Source organism: Antennarius striatus, chromosome 13 (assembly GCF_040054535.1).
Source record: "Antennarius striatus isolate MH-2024 chromosome 13, ASM4005453v1, whole genome shotgun sequence".
NCBI lineage: Eukaryota > Metazoa > Chordata > Actinopteri > Lophiiformes > Antennariidae > Antennarius > Antennarius striatus.
The window spans coordinates 21,595,001-21,600,041 of NC_090788.1; positions in this window are offsets into that span (position 1 = coordinate 21,595,001).

Consider the following 5,041-nt stretch of genomic DNA (forward strand, 5'->3'; position numbering starts at 1 on the left):
ACACTAAAACACTGGATTTTGTGTCCACCTTGTAACTGGTCAGCTGGTACCAGTGTTTTTGGGACGGTGGGCGATGTGGTCGTGTTCTGAAGTACTGTCGGAATTTTTTTTAACATAGAGCAACATTTGCTGAACTAGCGACTACAGCCATTGGTTGACCCTGAAGACGTCTCCTTTTGTTCTACTGTCGTACAAAGTCTGATTAATGATAATCCAGGTCACTGATTTTCTTTTCTCCTGCATTTATTTACAAATTTTGTATTTAGAAAACCCAGACATCACAGTAATACAGTAATAAAATGACATTAATGGAGGCAGGAGGCGTGAACACCCCCCCCCCCACAGGACCTCCTCCAGTACAGCACTGCTCAATGATGGGGAGATGTTCTCCGTCTCTGTGTGTGTGTGTGTGTGTGTGTGTGTGTGTGTGTGTGTGTGTGTGTGTGTGTGTGTGTGTGTGTGTGTGTGTGTGTGTGTGTGTGTGTGTGTGTGTGTGTGTGTGTGTGTGTGTGTGTGTGTGTGTGTGTGTGTTTGTTTAGCCTGAGACAATCTGGACTCCAGGTGTCAGACTGGAGGCAGAATGGGGGCTGCAGACTTCATCACTGTTTTACACTTCAGCAGCAGAAAGCCAACATTCTGTGGCTCTTCTTTGTTTTCCAGCTCCTCTGCTCCTCCCCCCGCCCTCGGCGCTGAGGCGACAGTTTTCTCTAATCCTGTTTTGTCATTAAGTTATTACCTGCAGATTAACGTGTCCACACGTTGTCATGTGGATCAGCAGCTCTGAGGGCGTCTGTGGCCAACCGGACGCTGCACATGTTCAGCATGTTTGGACTCTAATTAATGGAACAAAGAATCCAGTTTTCTTCCCACTCCTGTGGACTTTTATGTAAACGCAGCAGATTGACCTGTGATGTCACAAAGAATCTGCTGCTAATAGATCCGACAAACACGACCTTAGTGACGCAAAAGGGATGTTAACCCCACAAACGGAATAAAAATTTGCAGCTTTAAATGTAATAATCCCACAAACGTAATAACTCCCACACACATAATACCAGTCAACACATTGATTAGTTTTGTTTTTTTGTAATAAATCCTGAGTTCTGTAAAAGACTTTTTTTGTGTGTGTGTTTGATTTTTTTTAAGTCATTAGTCTTATTCTTCTCATCAACATTTTTGCTTTGGATCTTTTTTATCCTACAAATAGAAAAAAAAATATATGATCAAATTCAAAGACAAAATAACATCACATGTATTTCCATTATGTCAATAAACTTTTAATATTTATAATAGAGAAATAAAAAATCAGCCGTGAATATATTATCTTTTGTCACAATGTCTGGTAGTTAAACTGTTAATGGTAGATTTCACTTCACTCACACAAATCCAATACACTACTGTCTAAATGCATTCACCGATTCAGGCATGGTTAGTGTATGGTGAATGTATGGTGAATGTATGGTGAATGTATGGTGAATGTATGGTGAATGTATGGTGAATGTATGGTGAATGTATGGTGAATGTATGGTTAGTGTATGGTGAATGTATGGTGAATGTATGGTGAATGTATGGTTAGTGTATGGTGAATGTATGGTGAATGTATGGTGAATGTATGGTTAGTGTATGGTGAATGTATGGTGAATGTATGGTGAATGTATGGTGAATGTATGGTTAGTGTATGGTGAATGTATGGTGAATGATGGTGAATGTATGGTTAGTGTATGGTGAATGTATGGTGAATGTATGGTGAATGTATGGTTAGTGTATGGTGAATGTATGGTGAATGTATGGTGAATGTATGGTGAATGTATGGTTAGTGTATGGTGAATGTATGGTGAATGTATGGTGAATGAAGGCATGCATGACTGGTGAACGGTGTTGTACACTCCAAAGAAAACCATGTGAGTGACTTACATGTGTGTGTGTGTGTGTGTGTGTGTGTGTGTGTGTGTGTGTGTGTGTGTGTGTGTGTGTGTGTGTGTGTGTGTGTGTGTGTGTGTGTGTGTGTGTGTTTTTGCAGTATGACTGTTCTCAGTCAAGGCGACTCTCAGCTGGAGGAGCGTCCAGACCAGAGGAGAGGGAGCAGAGCCTACCAGGTCCACATCATTATTCCCCTCACAAATAGATGGTTTGGGTTGGTCTGAAACTGAATCCTTTTAATTGTCATGTTGTGGTGAAAATGTGGACAATGGAATTGTTGAAAACTCAGAATAACTCTCCTGACATACATTAACTAACTTCCACATATTAATTTAATTTAATTTAATTTCTTTAGTTCTTTCTCTTTATCTTTTTTGCTTGTTGGCCCACAGCCAGAGTCCTTCGTCTCAGCTCCACGTGAACATGGAGCCAGAATAATAGAATAACTAGAGCGCTAAAACCACATGACCCTCTGACACAACTTCAACGACTGAGTCCTACATGACTCTTGTCTATCACTTTATTGATGATTTTGCTGGCTGCTCCAGATCTTCCCTGAAGCCAACCTGAATGAGGAGTTTGTGTCTGAGGAGCTCCTCTACAGGCGGGAGCGGCTCCCCTCCATCGTGGTGGAGCCCACAGAGCTCAGCGAGCTGGGGGGGGGGCAGCTGCACTGGCATCAACCGTGTCTGGTCGGAAACGTCACAAACGATGCAGAGGAGGAGGAATCAGAGTCCAACCATAAGACAGACACCCCCCAGGACGGAGAGCAGCCCGAAGACGTGGGGATAGAAGAGAGGTAGCTACGATTCTCACCCCCCCGCCTCTGATGGACCTCCATCTGCCTTTTCCTACCAGACTCACTGTTTCAGAGAAACACAGTCCCATCCTTACGTGTCTGTAACCCCAGGCTGTGTGTCCATGTCGTCTGTAGCCCAGCAGTCAGGAAGTCTTCTATTGGGCCGTCCCAGAGCCAACTGTCCCTCTCTCGGCTGACCCCGCCTGCCTCCCCCACCCCCCAGGAGGCTGCCCCACCCTGTCTGAGGAGCTGAATCACAACTGCTGCAATGAGACCCTTCGTGATGGTTGAGATGTTTCCAGCTTTGGACTTTTCTAATGAAACGACTAAATCACCTTCTGTCTGTGCTGCTGTGAATGTTTTGCACTAATTGAATCTTGTCAATGCTAATTGCTACAATTAGCTCCCACTCTATCTGACTTTATATGATAGGTAGGAGGTAACCGATACCGGACCACAAACACTCAGGATGTTCTTAGAACTGAATGGAATTCTGTTGGGGCCAGTTTATGCACCACAACTAGACACACTATGGTTGTGGCTGTGAGCTTCAGTTGTGTCATGAAATAACTCAGTCGTAACATTAATGGAGGGAAGAGTGTAGGAAACACCGTCATTTCCAGTTGAACTATTCATTCCACAGTCCTAGTTTGAACTAAAGTCTGCTCTGTGTGTAAAGATGTTTTCAGACCACATTTAGTCCAGTATCAAATAGCCAGTGCTTAAATCCAGATAAGTTAAGTATACAGATATAAATGCTGACGTTAACCTGTTGAATATTTATTTTAAGATGAACAGCGATGCACTGACAGACTGAATCCTCTAAGGACAGTCTAAAATATTAGTAGAGTCTAGTTACACCTCAGTCCTAACTTGAGGGGTCTTTGTCCTCTTAGAGGTCCAACGTTGTTGACCTGTAACTGTGATTACAGCTCCTGGCCTCTAGAGGGCAGCAGAGAGACACCACCACCGCTTTAAACGTCCTGTTCAAAACCAGAACATGTGCTGACGTCAATAATCAGTGATTCTACTGAGGTTACGTGTTGGGTCTGGAACTCTCACTCCTCTTCATGTGATTGTGACAAACGTGACTTGTTGTCTGAGCTCAGCAGCGGTTGGATGATGTCAGACGCTCAGTCCACGAGGTCTCATGGGGTCGTGGGGTCGAGGGGAGCAAAAACATTTGGAGTGTCAGCTGGCTTAAGGAAGGTGCCAAGAGGGATCAATGAAGCACATTTCCTCTTATTTAATAGGAGGAAATGTGCTTTATATAACTCCAAATGTTTGAAGTTGTTTAAGTTGTTTATTTTATTTGAGAACCTTAAAATAAATGAAACTAAATATTAGTTCATTTTATTTTTTGCTGTTTACAGAGTTACAGAGAAAGTTCCAAAACTTTTGCTGTCACCTGCATCAAATATTCACGTCTGATGTATAAGTCATGTCAGGAAACCTTCCAAATGATTATATACCGTTACAGCGTTAGCGCCACCTTCTGGAGACAGGAAGTAAATATTGTGAAACACCAGTCGTTCATTCACAAGCAGGTGCTGGAGCCTAACCCAGCGGACTTGGGCATGAGACGGGGGACACTCCGGGCGCGACGCCTGTGCACCGCAGAGCCACACAGACACACACAAACACACACGCACACACACACACACACACACACACCTACGGCCAATTGCATAGCGGCCATTTAACCTGAAGAGCATGTTTTTGAGGTGGGAGGAAAATGGAGGAAGAAGTTGACAACATCTGGTGTGTGTGTGTGTGTGTGTGTGTGTGTGTGTGTGTGTGTGTGTGTGTGTGTGTGTGTGTTCTCTACCTCCACCAGACAGGGACACCCCCAAAACACTACGGCACCAAACCTCCGTGTTCGCTGTTGTTGTCAGCGTTGCAATTATATGACCTCACTCATTATGACGCCTCCGCCCCGACATCGTTACTACGGCAACCTGTTAGATCGGTAATGTGGCCCAGTCTGAACAGAACCAGATCGCATCTGGACACTTCCTAATAACAGTGTGAACAGTCAGTCCTAACAATCAGATATGGAAGGAAATCTGATTGGAATCCGATTTGCCTGCAGTCTGAACGCAGGCAAATCGGATTCCAATCGGAGCCACGCGTGTAAATGACAGCTCAACTGTTTTTTTAATGTGCATAAGACAAATTACTTTTCTTTTTTATTTTAGAGTTTAAATAAGTTTAAATAAGTTTGATTATTTAACAGAAGTTGATAAGAGTGCTTCTCCCCCATGGAATCGGACGTAAATAAAGTAAAATAAATGAATAAACTACCCTTCAAGCAGTTCTCCT